We start from the raw sequence: 17,878 nt of genomic DNA, 5'->3' as shown, positions 1-17,878 counted from the left end.
ATTCTCTATCTGTTATCGCCGGCCTCTCTCCCTCTTTGTCCCAAATACAGTTCAGTTAAATAGGCCTACAACAACAAGCTGTTTATTTGTTTGTTATATTTGATTTACTAAATGACATGAGTTTGAATTGAATATTTTGCATAAATAATCCTTACCAAGTGCTTTATAATATGATCAGGAAGTCTTGTGAATTGGCCACAATGATTTTATGTAAGTATTCCTTTACAATTTTTGTGGAGTCAAGTATCTATTGTGTCATTTTTCTATAGGCAATTTTTCTTACGAGAAAATTACACAAATACAATGTGCACTATTGGAGGTATTCATTATATTTAACCCATCATAATAATAGAGTAAATTGTAGCAATGGTCCTTCAACTTTAATCAAATTGGAGCAATGGTCTCTCAACTAAAATTCATTACCATTGGTCTCTTAACTCATCAAAATGTGTAGCTATGTTTCTTTTCGTCAACTTCGTTAGAATTTTGTCAAAATAAGTTATGTTGGAATGACCATTGCTACAATTGGGGTCCCTCAACTTATCAAAACGTGTAGTAATGATCATTTTCGTCAACTTCGTTAGAATTTTATCAAAATGAGTTATGTTGGAAGGACCTTTGCTACAATTAGGTTAAAGTTGAAGGACCGTTGCTCCAATTGGGTTAAAGTTGAGGGATAATTTCTCCAGTTAGATTAAAGTTGAGGGACCGATGGTAATGGACATTTAGTTGAGGGACTATAGATGCACGTTTTGATGAGTTGAATGACCAATAGTAATGGATTTTTAGTTGATGGACCATTGCTCCAATTAAGGTAAAGTTAAGGGACCATTGCTACAATTTGCTCTATAATAATATAATGATTCAAGGTATGACACATCATGCTACACTATCCCACGTCACCAGAAATTTGAGATACCTTGCAACTTATAACAAATTGGCACTTTCCCTATATTGCCATTTATTTTAGAATAAAACCTCAACTTCTTTCAATTGACTCTGACAATTCGGTCTTGTAGAAAAGGTATTCTGCCTAGGGGTGCAAATTGGATTGGAAATTCCAATCCGAACTGAAAATTTCCGAAAAAAAACTAGATGACAACTAGAATGTACTTGTTCGATCCAAAAGTTCTCAAACTTAGTACTATAAAAAAAATCTTTGCATATTCTTATTTTATCATATTTATTGTTATATTAGATATGAGTTAATCATACTATTATATATTTATTTCGTATTTTGTATATTTAATCATACTATTATATATTAAAAATGAAGAGTATAATTATACATTAGTTTATCACAAACTTCATAAAAAAATATTGAATGGTAGATACATAAAAGTTTGAAAATTTTCAAAGTCTTGCAAAATGTAAGAGATCCGAATTAGGTTATGAGAATTCTGAGATAAGATTGATTCCAAAATTTCCAAATAAATCCTGATAATCCAATTCCAAAATCAGAACTATTACTTGATTCTGAAACTCTTTTGGATTGGCATTGGAATGCTTGTTTCCGATCCGATTCGACCGAAAATTACTCCAAGTTCTACCTTTAGCTATAAGCCCTCGTAAACTTAAAGCATCTCCACCAGTGTGGAATTGCCTTTACAATTGAGTTTATTTGCCCCCTAATCGAAAGAAAAAAATTTGCTCCAGCTGTTGCAAAAGAGAGTGCAATTGGTAGGAGGGTAGGAGGCACGGCAGTTGCCCTGCCAATTATTGCAAGGGTAGGCACCCCACTTTTGCACCAGTAGACAATCGTGTGTCCTATCCACATGATGAACAATTGAGCTAAACAGCTCTTTCTTTGTGAAAATGGGACCGTTGGATTTCAAACGGTCATTTAATCTAGACCGTTGGTTTTCCAATGGGAAAAAAAATTGCTCTTTTGTGGTCAGCTACCATATGGCAGAATCCTAACCTTTCAACGATTATAATCTTGAAAATCAACGACTAAGATTATTCTAACGGTGAAAATTTTCAAAAAATACCCAAATTTTTCTCTATAAATACTCAACCATATTCTTCATTCTTCACACCACAACTCAATATTTATTTTTACTACAATCTCCTATAGTTGTTCTCTACCTCCCAAATACTTTTGTTATCAAGAAAAATGAGTGACAAGTCAAACTGGTCAATTGAGGAAGATGTTACTTTGCTTCAGGCTTGAGTGATTGTTACTCATGATCCGATCATGGGAAATGAGATGAAAGTGCAACACATGTGGCATAAGATTCATGCACAATTTGTCGAGCAAATTCAAGGCACATCTTGGAGTGAGCAATCTGTGTCGAGTAAATACAGACATCTGCATATAAATTTGAAAGTTTGGCAAGAAAGCATTGCAAAATAAGGAAGGAATTTATCAAAGTGGCACTAATGTCATAGCCCGTCCCAAAATATTACATTTTTAGACGTGAAATGTCAAATATGTCCTTGAGCGTTTATGGTGTTGTGTGATTTAAATTTTGAATTTGGACCAATTCGTTAAGTCCTAAATATTTTGGAACCAATTAGAACTAAAGGACTTAAGGTTCTAATTGTTTGGTTGGCTGTAGGAGGATTAGGACCACACATTCACACTTTCCCTCTCTCTCTCTCTCTCTCTCTCTCTCTCTCTCTCTCTCTCTCTCTCTCTCTCTCTCCCGTTGACCCTTTCTTTCTCTCTCTTCCCTCTCGATTATTCTCTATTTTCGTACCGTACGTACCGACGAAACTCAACCAACCTATCCCTTTATGGATTGTGGTTGTGGAGACCATTTTCAAGTTCCTTACGAGCCTAGGAACCCATTGATACTATTATTTGGACGTGAAACCTTGAAAAACCCCGGAAACCATAACCTTCGATTTGAGGTATTATTCATGCACACGTAAATGTGTAGTTTTCTGAGAGTTTTGAAGTTATAGGGAGCTTTAGATCATCTTCACGAGGCTCGGAGAAGAAAAATGAAGTGATTTGGACGTCGGGAAGCTCGGGAATAGGGAGTTGCAGGTTTAGCCGGACTATCGAAGGATTTTTCGACGAGTTCCGTCGGTTTTAGGAATTTTGAAAGGTAAGGTTTTGTTCTACTTGTCCTAAGCTTCAATTTGGTTCAAGTTTCGTTGAATTTGGTTGAGAATTGGACGAGATATGAAGGTTTTCATGATTTTCTAGTTTCCGATGAACGGCGATGGCAACAGCGATCGACGAGGCTAACTGGAGAAGAAGATGGAATATTCCGTCAGAGTTGACGGAATATTCTGACGTCGTCAGGTAAAATTAAAGGTTTCGGTTACTTTTTAATAGAATATTCCACATAATATTTCTAAAAGGGTTAGGGGATTTCGTTAGGGTCCTTACGCGTGGCCGCGCGTGGGACGTCGGAAATTTTTTCTAAAAATATGGTGATGTTCGTGAGTCTGTGTAGATCATGTTGGTATATTCAAACATCCCATTTGAGCAATGTATGAGAAGTTATTAGCTAGTATTGGTTCTGTGCTTTAAATTGACGTTTTTATAGTTGTTTCTCATATAGGGGATGAGATTCTAGAATGGGATTTCATAATGACTATCATGCATATACAAATCAAATTTAATATACGAAAGCAGCGGAAGCATTTATAACATATTATCAAAGCTATAGTCATGCAAATCCCCTTCAAGGTTCATAGGTTTATATATAATGCATCAAAACAATTTTTAGAATCAAGAACAAAGTTAAGGTTAGTCTTATACCTCTTGATCTAGACTTGAGACGAAGGATGGACCACCTCCAAGCCCTTTGCTCCTTGAAATCCTTGAGCCTAGCTTCCCTCCTTGCCTCCTCCACTTTGTTACAATGAGTGCTCCTAGGTTCTCTTCAAGTTCCCAAAGTAGGAAACCTCTAAAGATCCTCACCCACTAGTGTAGTGAGAAGGATGAAGGAATAACCAAAAGGGTGTAAGAGATGTTAGTAAAAACCCCCTTTGGTGGCCGGCCTTTGTGTAGTTTAGAGAGCTATTTTTCTTTTGCCTCTTGTTGTTTTAACACACAAAAACCCTAATGAACAATATCTTATAAAGTTCCTTATATAGACAAAAGAAACCTAGTCAACAACTTGACTAAATATCTCACTCCTTTCACACCTAAAGTGGCCGGCCTCTTTGTTGTTTGTTTGGGCTTTGGGCTTTTATTATTTCAAGTCATCCAATGCTTGAATAAAAGCCCAATGGGTTTAGGCCCAATGGGCCCAATTAAACCCGAACGTTTCTTAAGCCCAAAACGATCTTTATCGCTTTTATGATTTCTTTAGACTTTCTAAATCAATCACAACAATTAATCAATCCAATTAATTATTTCCATCATCCATTAGTTACTCACTACAATAGTGTTGTGGTGAACAATCTTTTAGGTTCTAATTAGCAAGGCAGTGAGGTGATTGGCATCAATCCAATTGCTTATATTTAATTCAATCACTTAGTGAATTAAAACTTCATTTTAATTCACCTTTCTTCTTTGACGACTACAATTAATCATCTAGAAGAACTCACAAGCTATGAGTGACATCTAACCATATGTCATAGCTACCCAAGCTAATGTAGAAGTTTATTCGAAGAACCTAGTCAGTTGGAATTACAATGTAATTCAATCCTTCTCTAATACAATACTCTCAATCACATCATTAGGGTATGGATATATCATGTCAAACCCCTAATGTGATTATTCCTTCTTATATGATCCAATTGAGTCGTATAGGAACGCTTTCCTTTATTACGCTCGATACTTCGGCCGAAGATTCCCGAATCATATCTTAGAGTATTCTTCCTCTCTTATCGAGGATTAGAGATTCCTTGTTGCGCATACACTTGCCTTCATGACTAAGTGGCTTAACCCCAACTATGCCGTTGACATTCTGATAGAGTGACGTTGACATAATCAAAGATTAAGTACTTAACCACAAGACAACGACGATGCCTCAGGTCAAAGGATTACTTACATTATTCCAACCATTTGAGTTACTTGCTTGACATGTTAGTAGACCTCCATGCAAGTATTCTGATTCGATTGTGTTCAGTGAACTCATTCCCTTAATGAGCACCTACATACTTGTCTTAGTGTCACAACACGAATGGGTTGAGACTTTCCATCCTTCCAATTGAAGCGGACACAGTATGTACCGGTCTAAGCATTGTCAGTATCCCTCCAACAATCCAACGACCAGGAACCTTTTGAACATAATGGTTATGTGAAGAAGGTCTCTGTAGTCTAACATCATTAGATTACTTTTTCAATCGATCCATTGTCCATGGATTCACTATTCAGGACTTATATCGTTTATTGAGATAGTCCTAATTAGTATCTTTGCCATTTCATGTATAAGAATCATCCATACATCGATTCATTTGTCCTGAAAGATTTCTTCCAAAGATTGACTTTCAGGGCATATTTCCAACAATCTCCCACTTGCACTAAAGTCAATCACTAGTGTATCTTATACATCTTGTCGAGAGAGTTTATGCTTGTAGGTTAACTTGGTTATGTATTAATCTCTTTATTAAAAAAAAAAAGGGATTTACTTATCAAATGTTTCCAAGACATTTGATGATGTCTCTTTATTGTGTTCGAATACTTTGATGAGACCTTGATTCCATGGCTTGAGCTATCGCCCCATTACGTCGTAGTACTCTACTAACGACCTTATGGTTTGGATTCAATCATTGGTTCTAAAAGAACCCCTTCCATTCAAAAACACCTTTTGAAGCAGTTTCTAAAACTATATATCGACATATATTTCGTTTGTATACTTTATACAAACTTTGCTCCAACCTCGAGACCATTGTAGTACAATACTAACAATTCATTCATATGATTAGTACTTCATCCAATATGAAGCTCCATTTGTTAAAATGGATTATTTTCACTTTGGTTAACAACCTCAGTGAATGCACGCTTCCAGAGTCCCACTCTGATGTTTCTTTCTTAAAGGTAATAATACTCTATCAGTTGCTTTGGTTCTGATCCTGGGATATAGTAATATCTTAAAGTGATAAACTCAGTGCTTTCTTCACCTTTGGATATCTACTTCACAAGTCAACACATGTGTCCCTTTTGCGATTTTATGACACATTCATTATAAGGGTTATGAAAGTGATTTCCTATCACATAGGAAAATGCTTTCTTAAATCTTCAACATTTGAGATTTAATTCCCATATAACATTATTGAGATAGCCTTGCTATATAAGTAAGTCCAATTTCAAGTCTATACTTCAAAATTGACCGTGTCATGTTTTGTCATTTTTCGAGTAATATCTATGTTTCATCAAGTCTATCAAATAGACTTTATTCACATCTTGTTGCTCAAATTATGACATCACTCCCACTGGCCTTGTTGTAACTTAGCATTCATTCAAAATTAACAATTATATTTTCTTGATTTGAATGCATATTGCTCCCACTAACTTGTCTTGGATCCATTGAGAATCATTGAGATCCATTAGCTTATTGATGATGTCTCAACAATTTTGAGACCATCAACAACCCTAGCTAACACAAGTTATTTAAACGAATCACATACAAAAGAATTCCTTCTAAAGTAATTCCTTTTGAATATGTGACTTGTTTTATCAAGTCTATTCATTTAATTATACGATGTCATACACCATACTACAAGTTTTAGTCATACTAAGACCTTTAATGTAGTCATATAAGAATTATCTAAGTCTTTAGTGGAAGCATGGCTCCTACTAAGGATATAGATTCTCAACCATTCCTTCTAGGTGGTTGATATAATTCTCTATTAAAACTACATAGAGCAATATCGTTACATGAGATGTTGAATTTGGATTGTCTTGTTGTTAAACCATATGTTGTGACTCATTTTGAAACTTATTCCCTTTTATTTCATCAACTTGTCCATATGCTTTGTTATTAGCATGTTCTCATAAAAGAGAATGATGGACAACTCCCAACATATAACCATTTTATGCTAGGTTGACGAAACCAACATTCAAAGACTATTCTTTAAATGTTACACAACATAGAATTTTAACGTTTTGAAGAGCTTGAGTCCTTTTAACATTTAAAATTACAAACTCTTAATAATAGTCAAGTACTATTATTCTTTAGACAACTATAAACCAATCACATTCAAGTTTATATCCATTTTCATACCTCCCACTATTTCTCATGACTTTAATGAGAAATTATTTCATACATTAAAAATGTATAAAAGTGGATTATATTGGTAGAAGACATTGTGTAGTAGCTTTGAAACATTTCAAGCTTATTTGTTCCAATCTTCACTAAGTTTAATGTCTTGTTATTTAAGTGACTAAAGTCTTTAAACCTTTTATAGATTTAGACACTTCTTTCTTGGTTTAGTCACTAACACAATTGACATTTTAAAACAATTTTAAGAATGCCCAATTAATTGTTCAAAACTACTAATTGAATCAAGAGTGATCTTGATCATTGAGTTTCAAGTGATAACTATATAAGAAACAATTTTCTTATTACTTATATCATTATAATGTGATCTTCCTTTTCTTCAAGAAAGGAATCTCTAGACTTTTGTCAATTCATATAGAACTCATAAGTAGACAAATGGAACCAAATCTAAAGATTCATTGTATCATTTTATGTCCTACATGTGAGATCTATCCATAATTGATAAATCTAAAGTTTGGTTTATCACATTACAATTAAGTGATATAACTTTTGTATCTCATCTAGGATACAACAAGACAATTTTCAATTCATGATGTGAAAATTATGTTGACACTCAAATTAACCCTCTTTTTATCAATTGTAGCAAGTATGTAAGTAGGGATCGTTCTAGGCCGGGGATTAGGAGGGATTGCAAAATCACTTGGACTTGACTCAAAAACGTAAAAACAAGTTTAAAACACTAACTAGACTCAAAGAATGTAAAACTAAACTTTAAAACACTAAAACAAACCAAAAGACTCAAAACAGCAAATAAACACTCAAAACTGCCTTAAAACCACTTTCTGGGCAGTTTTGGACACTAGGGAAGAATTTGGACGAAAATTGGTTTAAACTTGACTCAAGACACCTAAAAACACAAACTAAATGGGTTTCTAACTAATATGACACTTAAAACTAAAGGGGGATTGATTTTGGACGAATTTTGAAAACAAAACAAAACTTTGTAAATTGAAAAGACTCTAAAACGAATTTGGTTTAAATGGATGGATGGAAGGCTAGCTAAGGGGTTCATCTCCACACATGTCACACTTGCATATAAAACGATCTCTAATTGCTTTTCAAAAAACCATGAATTCCCAACGCCCCAAGTTAATTAGGTCCGCTTAAATTAACCTTCAGATTTTCCTAATGTTATTGAATTGGATGATTGCATACGACAACCCAAAGCATTCCCCACAAGTCCCCTACATGATTGCATAATAGAGATACAAGCAAGAATCATTAAGTTCTATGAAAACCATAAGCATTGACGAGGCACTTGTTACTATGATTGCATGAAACTTATGCCAAGAATTTACTTAACACGATTGTGATCAACAACCTTTACTACTTGTGAATATAAGTTCATAACGATTAGGTGAAATTCCCTTATATCCTAGCATCAAATTCATGCATGCAAACTAAGTGTCGACCCTCAATCAACATACAAGAATAAGTTTTAATTCACATAGATAAGCAAATTGAAATCACAACTTATGAAACGCAATTAAAAGTAATCAAATCATATAGCAAGCATAATCATGGTTTCGAATCCCCCCCTAGCCAAGGGGGGTTTAGTTCCTCATACTCGCAAATAAACAAAGATAAATAAATTTAAACATTAAAACAAAGATAGAAAACACCTAGAAACGCTCCACAATCCAAGCTCCTTGAATGGCATGCACGGCTCCAAGTTGTCTTCCTTCTTCTCCTTGCAAACTTACGGCACACAAGGTATGTTTGGGTGAATGGTGTAGTGAAAATATGGTAGAGGATGGTGACTAAATGGTGCAGCAAAGGATGGTATTTATAGGCTGAAATTCGCAGCCCCTATGTAGCAAAGGAAAAGGATTTAAAAGCCTAATTTGTATAGGATAATAACACACAATCCTTGAAGGAAAAGGCTAAGGCTTTTAGAAACCAAGGGGGAAAGGAATAATCAGGTTTCTAGAAGTTCTAGAAAGGTTTGGGGCGTCACTTTTGTAGGACAAGGGATAAGGCCTTCTAGAAAGGTTGTTTTGTGGCTGATTTCTAGAAAAAACAAGGGATAAGGTGTGGCACCTTTGTATGAGTGGATAAGGGCTTCTAGAAACCAATTTTAATGTGTCCTAATCTGAAAATAAATCCCCCATGCAGCTGGAATTAAATTATGATAGGATTAGGATAGGATAAGATAAGATAGGATTGGATAGGATAGGGTTTGGATAATGTTTTGGATAAGGTTTCTTCACTTGAGTTGATTCTTTGGCTTCAACTTCCCTTCTTCAAGTAGGAAACCTTGTTTGAGTAGGAAACTTCAATCTTCTAGGAATCCAACTTCAACTAGGAATCCATCTTCAACTAGGATTTCATCTTCAATTAAGCACTTTCCCACTTCAATTAGGAATCTTTGTATCTTCAATTCTTCAACTTCAAAACACATTCCTAGCTTCATCAATCCTTCAAATTCGTCCATCCCTTGTGCTTCATGTGCATGAACTCCATTCTAGCCCACTTTTGCTCCAAAATGCTCCAAATTGCATCATTTTGCTCACTTTGTCTCGAAAACCTGAAAACACATGAAAATAGCTTAAAAGACTACTTTAACTAAGAAAACACAACATAAATGCATAAGAACTAGCTAACTAAGGCGCATAAATATGCTCCTATCAATTCATAACACTACTTTAAGGAAATAGTATATTAAAAAGGCATACTTCACATTACATTAATATGATAGTTCAAACATTCATAATGTTTAATACAAAAGGTATTAGCTCTACACATTTAGAGACTAATATAAATGCCTTTATACATTTAGGCACTAATAGTGGCCTTCCATCAAATGAAGCCATATAATTAGTTCTTAACAAAATAAGAAAGTTTAAAGACAATCTTTAAATGCCTAACAAAACTTCCTAAGTAGTAAGCAAAAATCATAGTGGCCGAACCCTTCTCCATATTTTCTTTGCTTGTCCTTCTTCTACTTGGCTTCTCCACCTATATACAATTATACAAGTGATTAGCACTTTATATCAAATATAAATATTTAGAAGATCTAACATTTAGAATTGAAGATAAGAACATAAACCATACCTTGTGGCTTGTCCTTAAGACTTGCAAGGTATAACCTGCAATTCCTCCTCCAATGCCCCTCCTTTCCACAGTGGTGGCAAGTCCCTTTGGGCTCCTTTGCCTTCTTTTTCCTCACTCCTCCTTTCGGCTTAGGAGTGGGGGACTTCTTCTCCTTCCCTTTGCCTTTGCCTTGCGGCTTGGCCTTGGAAGAGGATGGCTTGTTGTAGGCTACTGCAACAGTCCCTACAACGTTCTCTTTCTTCATAGTCTTCTCGGCAGTTACTAACATGTTTAGTAACTCGGAGAGAGTACTATCCATCTTATTCATGTTGTAATTCATTACGAACTGCGAGAATGAATCAGAAAGAGAAACCAATATGAAGTCCTGGGCCAATTCCCCGTCAAGTGGAGTACCAAGGTTCTCCAATTGTTTAATGAATCTTATCATCTTCAGTACATGTTGATGCACTGGAGCCCCCTTGACCATCTTGGTCTTCACAAGTTCACAGACAGTGCTAAAGCGACGGTTGCGCGTCCCTTCACCATATAACTCCGTAAGATGGAGTATTATGGAAGATGCACTGTCCATGCCCTCGTGCTGTCTCTGTAGCTCCTCATTCATGGAAGCCAACAGATAGCACTTGGCTTGTGTATCATCCTCAACGTGCTTGTCATACTTAGCACGTTCATCCTCAGTGGCGTCAGGGCCAAGAGGTATGTGAGGTGGAGCCTTGTCTAGTACGTAAACAATCTTCTCCAAGGTTAGGAGAATCTTGACATTACGATACCATGATGGGAAATTGTGCCCCTCTAGGCAATGTTTGTCGAGTATTTTCGCGAGTGTGCTTCCAACCATATCTATATACATAAACAAATAAAATAATTAGATTGATTGTTGATTAAGTCAAACGATTTGGGTCTTTAAACCGAATGACACCACCCACCATTTTTGGCAAATTCCATATCCCTCAAGATGGAATCCGGGAGATTTCAAAGAAAACTCCTAGTGGGTTACGGGAGTCTCACTATTACCAAGCCCACCTCACGATGATACGATGTCGGCTAGCAACAATAATAATGAGAGGGTACAAGTACCCATTCACAACAACCTCTTGTGATTACCCATCTTTTTGGCCTCTAGAGAAAAATACCTCACGATGATACGATGTTGGCACCTTTTCTCTTAGTTAAGTTTTGTCCCACCATGCCGGTTTAGGAAGGGGTTCAAGCATGACCTCACGATGATACGATGTCGGCCACACTCGTTGCCTACCTTAACCTCATCAAATGTTTTAAATAAACTCCTCCTGAATATAAGCATGCACTTTGTCACTTCCCCATGATAGGGTGAAGGCGGTGTACAAGTCATAAACGCTTGGAGCCTACCATGGTGGAAGGCCACGAAAAAGTGTTCTAAGCACTCTTACGCTTACAACTTAATATTGTTTGGTTGAGGGATTTTAAGGTCTCATCAATTTTATTTATTTAATCATATTCAAATAAATTGTCCTATTATAACTACTAGTCCAAAGTTAATGAATTTAGTAGCATATAATATCTCCACTATTCGTTTTCATGAAACAAATCAATATCAAAACATTTTTCAAAATATTGGAGATATATATGACTACTAATTGTATTCATTATAGTTTAGTAGCGTATGATACTCCTACTATTTGTTTTAAGAAAAACAAATCAATATCAAAAACAAAATTTTCAAATATTGGAAGTAACTACTACTACTACGGTTTTTGCATTCCTTTGAATTTGAACTTTATAGTTATCTTAGGCTCTTGGATGACTATGGACTTATTAGGTTATTGCAACAACGAGCCATCATTGTTGAATATAAACTCGGGGAGGTTGTGTCAATTTAATTACGTGCTTATCAATCCAATTAAAACCATTTTCATTGAGCCATTAGAAATGAAAGACAATCATCCATTGCTAATTTGGGCATTGGACCCTTTTAATCTTTAATCTCGTGTCAAAACCCTCTTTTAATTATGTCTCCTTACCAATAGTTAAAGAAACTCTAGTCTAGCACTAGAGGGAATCAACTAACGAATAGAGATTAAGAAGTAATAAGAATTACAAACCGATTTGTACAAATTCCTATAAATTACATATACTAAAAGGGGAGAGATAGATTAACGTCAAATGTGACAAGGTCCAATTAAACAGTAATTAAAACACATTCCCAAGGTTCAAACAATTTGATTTTAGCGCCTTATCATGTAGCTCAATTATCGTTTAAGGCATAAGTCCAAAGTCATCCATTACATAACTACTTAAACACATTTAAATAATCATAAAGGAATGCAACATAGACATTTAGATTTAGTGCATATGGGCATAATCTAATTATGAGTTTAAATAACTAACAAAATTAAAATCAAATATTTTAACTTTCTAGTTAGTAGGGGCCTAAATGTAAATATGAAAAGTTAGGGGTAAAACCGTAAATATTTCAAAGTAAATATCAACTTTTCAAAGATTACAAAATAGCCCCACAAGTGGATAAATCCACTAGGGAGGCCGGCCATTCAATGTGAGGGTGGGAAGTCTCACCCACATGCTACAATTTAATGCAAAGTAGAAAAAATCACAATTTTGCTTGTCACTTGGTTTTGGCATTGAATGGCTTTAATGAAAAAGTTTGATGGAAATCCCCTAGACAAGTCTAGGGTTTAATAAGTTTTAATATAGTTATGGATGGTAAGAACATCACCCAAAACCATAAAACCATGCATGAAAACCAAATAAAACCATTTTCACCCAAAACCCAATTATGAACACCAAGAACAAAACCATGAACACTTTTTCAAGATTTGTGTATTCTTGGTGATTTTTCAAACCCAAAAACAAAAGTGACAAGGTTTCTACTTTCTAGCTTTAAAATGATGTGTGAGTGTCTTACAATAAAACACAAACACATGCTCAAAACCACCCCAAAACCGTGCCTATCCTAAGCAACAAAACCACAAATTTTGTTCATGACTTATTCTTCATTCATGCATACAAAACAACTTTCACATGCATATCTTTTACAACTCTTGATTTATATTTTTCAACCATTGAAAAACAAAAGATAAACATACTTTTAAATGAAGAAATAATATGTCATACTAGTCTTAAACTCATTTTTCATTCATGCATACAAAACACTTTTGCAAACATATCTTTCTCAACTTTTGACTAACATTTTTCAACTATTGAAAAACAAAAGATAAACATACTTTGAATGAAACAATAATTATGTCATGCATAATATTAATACCCATATGCATAAAATCCAAAAGGACACATTATACATAAACCATTGGCTCTGATACCACTTGAAGGGAAAATCTATGAGATTCTAGAATGGGATTTCATAATGACTATCATGCATATACAAATCAAATTTAATATACGAAAGCAGCGGAAGCATTTATAACATATTATCAAAGCTATAGTCATGCAAATCCCCTTCAAGGTTCATAGGTTTATATATAATGCATCAAAACAATTTTTAGAATCAAGAACAAAGTGAAGGTTAGTCTTATACCTCTTGATCTAGACTTGAGACCAAGGATGGACCACCTCCAAGCCCTTTGCTCCTTGAAATCCTTGAGCCTAGCTTCCCTCCTTGCCTCCTCCACTTTGTTACAATGAGTGCTCCTAGGTTCTCTTCAAGTTCCCAAAGTAGGAAACCTCTAAAGATCCTCACCCACTAGTGTAGTGAGAAGGATGAAGGAATAACCAAAAGGGTATAAGAGATGTTAGTAAAAACCCCCTTTGGTGGCCGGCCTTTGTGTAGTTTAGAGAGCTATTTTTCTTTTGCCTCTTGTTGTTTTAACACACAAAAACCCTAATGAACAATATCTTATAAAGTTCCTTATATAGACAAAAGAAACCTAGTCAACAACTTGACTAAATATCTCACTCCTTTCACACCTAAAGTGGCCGGCCTCTTTGTTGTTTGTTTGGGCTTTGGGCTTTTATTATTTCAAGTCATCCAATGCTTGAATAAAAGCCCAATGGGTTTAGGCCCAATGGGCCCAATTAAACCCGAACGTTTCTTAAGCCCAAAACGATCTTTATCGCTTTTATGATTTCTTTAGACTTTCTAAATCAATCACAACAATTAATCAATCCAATTAATTATTTCCATCATCCATTAGTTACTCACTACAATAGTATTGTGGTGAACAATCTTTTAGGTTCTAATTAGCAAGGCAGTGAGGTGATTGGCATCAATCCAATTGCTTATATTTAATTCAATCACTTAGTGAATTAAAAATTCATTTTAATTCACCTTTCTTCTTTGACGACTATATTTAATCATCTAGAAGAACTCACAAGCTATGAGTGACATCTAACCATATGTCATAGCTACCCAAGCTAATGTAGAAGTTTATTCGAAGAACCTAGTCAGTTGGAATTACAATGTAATTCAATCCTTCTCTAATACAATACTCTCAATCACATCATTAGGGTATGGATATATCATGTCAAACCCCTAATGTGATTATTCCTTCTTATATGATCCAATTGAGTCGTATAGGAACGCTTTCCTTTATTACGCTCGATACTTCGGCCGAAGATTCCCGAATCATATCTTAGAGTATTCTTCCTCTCTTATCGAGGATTAGAGATTCCTTGTTGCGCATACACTTGCCTTCATGACTAAGTGGCTTAACCCCAACTATGCCGTTACATTCTGATAGAGTGACGTTGACATAATCAAAGATTAAGTACTTACCACAAGACAACGACGATGCCTCAGGTCAAAGTATTACTTACATTATTCCAACCATTTGAGTTACTTGCTTGACATGTGAGTAGACCTCCATGCAAGTACTCTGATTCGATTGTGTTCAGTGAACTCATTCCCTTAATGAGCACCTACATACTTGTCTTAGTGTCACAACACGAATGGATTGAGACTTTCCATCCTTCCAATTGAAGCGGACACAGTATGTACCGGTCTAAGCATTGTCAGTATCCCTCCGACAATCCAACGACCAGGAACCTTTTGGATATAATGGTTATGTGAAGAAGGTCTCTGTAGTCTAACATCATTAGATTACTTTTTCAATCGATCCATTGTCCATGGATTCACTATTCATGACTTATATCGTTTATTGAGATAGTCCTAATTAGTATCTTTGCCATTTCATGTATAAGAATCATCCATACATCGATTCATTTGTCCTGAAAGATTTCTTCCAAAGATTGACTTTCAGGGCATATTTCCAACAGGGGAGACTTATCCCGAGGACGAGCATAGTCAAGGGCAACTCGAGGGCTACGACCCTTCAACATACCAGTGAGTGGGCTTTTGGTTTTCAGTATATACTTATATACTTGATATTTTCCCAGAAAATGCATTTAAATGAGTTATGATTTAAATTGTCATGCCAAATGTTTTACATTTAGAATATGCATATGATGTTTGCATATATATATAATTGTGGTGCTCTGGACGCTCAGGTAAGCCCAGGTGAGTTTATGAATTGTGAATGAGAATAACGGTAGTGACTAATTGAGAAACATATAGCTCATAAACCTACACCCCGGTGTTAGTGATTAGCCAGAGATATGGCACATGTCTGTATATAATGTCACCTCCTGCACTCTATACTCACATTGGATCCAATTTAGGTGCACAGTCTTGTCATACAGACCATTATAGGTGGTTCCGACTCGTAGGTGACTAGCGATTTATCGCATAGCTATCATGAGAGCGTAGTATTGAGCATAATTATATTACACCCAGTCTTGTCGCACATACCATTCCAATGCTTTTGACTCATGTGCAGTGTAGCGCTGTATAGGTCACTTGCAGTGACTCCGGCTAGATTGATTAATGAGCTATGAATTTAGTTGTATAGACTTCTGCAGGGGTTCCAGCTAATATGTTATTTTCCAAGAATTTATTTTCACCTGAGTTACTTATTCTGTTTTATATTTGGCATGGCATACTTATGTTTATGGAGATGTGAAGCATGACTTGAATATATCTATATATATTTATATTCATATTCTATTTCCGGGAAAATTATACATGTTTTACGGCGAGGGGTTAGAAAATTTGATAATGAAATGATTTTGAAAAGCTTTGTTTTTGCCCACTCACATTTTTTGTTTTGCGCCCCTCCAGGTTTTAGGTAGACTTGCTGTTGGTGGCATTGAGGATCTCGGCGGTTTTGACATAATAAAATATTTGTAGGATATCTTATGGTGTTGTATAACTAGTACTTGTCCTACTGGACTGCACCTAGACTTTCTATGCTCTGATTAGGAATATTTACTCTTGTCTCTCACTCCTAGCACTTACTGCTTATTCGTGCACATTAGTAGCTTTCGGTTTTATTTATTCGTATATTTCTTATTCTTATCGTTTCCGCACTGTGCACATGGCTACGTCACCCTCACGTGACAGCCAGCATGCCTCGATCTCTGTCGGGGAGTGTCAGTTTGGTATCAGAGCCTAGGTTTAGCAGTCCTGTATATCTTGTGAATGATCTAATCATTGTGATGTCTTCTGTCATAACTATGCCGCCTCATAAAAAGCCACATCATGCAGTTGAGCCTAGTTTCCCTGATATTGCTTAGTTAGGGGAAGCTATAACTAATGCCATCCAGTTTTCGCTCTGTCCTCCTCAAATGACACCTCTTGAGACTGTGTATAATCTGAAGTTGAATCATTTCATGGGAAACGAAGGATGAGAGGGAGCGGAGGTGGCTTAATCATGTCGAGAAGAATTTCCTTGTGATGCAGAGTCAGGGGGAATCTTCCTCTTGATAGGTGGGTCGAGACGACTACCTAATTTTTGGGTCCGGAGCCTGCATCTTGGTGGAGACAGGAGTCATATCAGATGCCACCAGAGGTAGTAACCAATTGGGAAATATTTAAACAGTTGTTTCGGAAAAGGTTCATTCCATTTGAGTATATTGATCGCAAGAAACAAGAGTTTGCGCATCTGAAACAAGGAAAGATATCAGCAAATGAGTATTACAGGAGGTTCATTGATTTGTCTCGATATGATCCGAAGGTTGCTGCTAATCTGGTTGAGATGCTCCATCGTTTTAGGTTGGGTACTAAGAAGAAATGGCGTTCTATAGCGACATCGACTCCTTGTGCCACCCACCAAGAGTTTTATGAGGTGTTACTGCAGATTGAGGACTCAGAGAATGTTACACCCACCCCCATTTATAAAAATATAATTATGTAATTATCCCCAAAATGTTATTAAATCTATCAATTTAGTCCTAATTTTACTACCCAATCAAGATCTAAAAACTTGATTCTTTTTATCTTCAAGCTGCCACGTGGTAGCACCCCAACACTCCTCACATTTCTCTCTCTGTCCTTGCTCTCCCTCTCGAAACCCTCATATTTCTCTCCCTCTTTTCACCGAGACACACACAAACACACCTACAGCTGCTCAATCATTTATTAGGAAAACGCCATCATCATCGTCAACCTCATCCTTCTCTCTCCCTCTCCCGTCACTGCGAGGAACGGCAAAAACCCAGAAAACGATCTCCGGTGAGATTTTCTATTTCTCCGGTTAGGTAAGTCTCAAGTTCCCTCTATGTCATCCTAAATTCATGCGAGAATGTGTTTTGAATGGGTTTTATTGGGTTGTTATCGAGGTTTTAGA

General features: G+C 36.0%; 1 long non-coding RNA gene across 1 annotated transcript; it reads left to right on the top strand.

The window, feature by feature from the left end:
* The first annotated feature begins 2,736 nt into the window (after nt 1-2,736).
* LOC126595945 (uncharacterized) lies at nt 2,737-16,528 on the top strand. Its single transcript, XR_007613774.1, has 3 exons — nt 2,737-3,056; nt 3,158-3,256; nt 16,372-16,528. It is a non-coding gene; the product is annotated as an uncharacterized LOC126595945 (long non-coding RNA).
* The last annotated feature ends 1,350 nt before the right edge of the window (nt 16,529-17,878 follow it).

The sequence above is a fragment of the Malus sylvestris genome, chromosome 13, assembly GCF_916048215.2.
Source record: "Malus sylvestris chromosome 13, drMalSylv7.2, whole genome shotgun sequence".
NCBI classification, from domain to species: domain Eukaryota; kingdom Viridiplantae; phylum Streptophyta; class Magnoliopsida; order Rosales; family Rosaceae; genus Malus; species Malus sylvestris.
Note: the sequence above shows the minus strand (reverse complement) of the source record. Positions and strands in the feature narration are given on the sequence as shown.